The sequence below is a fragment of the Alligator sinensis genome, unplaced genomic scaffold (assembly GCF_000455745.1).
Source record: "Alligator sinensis unplaced genomic scaffold, ASM45574v1 scaffold1302_1, whole genome shotgun sequence".
Lineage (NCBI taxonomy): Eukaryota > Metazoa > Chordata > Crocodylia > Alligatoridae > Alligator > Alligator sinensis.
The window spans coordinates 250,651-251,214 of NW_005842612.1; the positions used below are offsets into that span (position 1 = coordinate 250,651).

The window sequence follows — 564 nt, forward strand, 5'->3', positions numbered from 1 at the left end:
GGGGGCTCTTTGTGCAACAGTTTACCCAACAGGGCTCATCTCTGAGCTTGAGGGACGGTGTGCTTCGTGCCTCAGTTTACCCAGCCGAGCAATTAAAAGCTGCTGCAGGAGGAAAGAGAACCCGCGTCTCGGCGTGTGTGGCTGCGTCGGGGCTGGGGTCACCCCTGCCTGGCAGGGCAAGGGCCGGGGGCTGCGCCACCCCCGGCAGCAGGGCCCGGGCCGGGCCGGGGGCGCTGGGCCTGCTTTGAATGGGGGGCCGTGGGAGGGGAGAGGGCCCAGGTGCCCGGGCTCGCAGCCCCCGCTCCCTCCCCCGGGGGTGGGGGGCAAACCGCGGGGGGACCCTCGGGCCGGGCGCTTTGTGCCTGACCGGCGCTTCTTTCCAGCTGCGCCCGCTCGCCTGTGTCGCTGCCCGCGAACGTCACTTCCGTTCCCTGCGGCTCGGGGCCCGGGTGCCCGGCTCGGGGGCACTTCCGGGGGCGGGACTGCGGGACGCGCTGCGGCGGGGACGGCGGCAGGATGGCCCTGAACGCGGCGGGTGCGGCCCAGCTGGGAGGAGGCCATGGG

The 564-nt window shown here is 73.4% G+C and overlaps 1 long non-coding RNA gene and 1 pseudogene across 2 annotated transcripts in view; both read left to right on the top strand.

Annotated features, from left to right (window-relative positions):
- The window catches only part of LOC112551808, a 2,316-nt pseudogene extending 2,271 nt beyond the window's left edge, over nt 1-45 (top strand).
- Nucleotides 46-516: 471 nt separating this feature from the next.
- The window catches only part of LOC102382010, a 1,118-nt gene continuing 1,070 nt past the window's right edge, over nt 517-564 (top strand). Inside the window, exon 1 of one of the 2 annotated variants that reach the window (XR_324901.3) lies at nt 517-535. This is a non-coding gene — a long non-coding RNA (uncharacterized LOC102382010). The remainder of the gene's footprint in view (nt 536-564) is intronic. The other variant, XR_003096120.1, reaches the window with a different exon arrangement.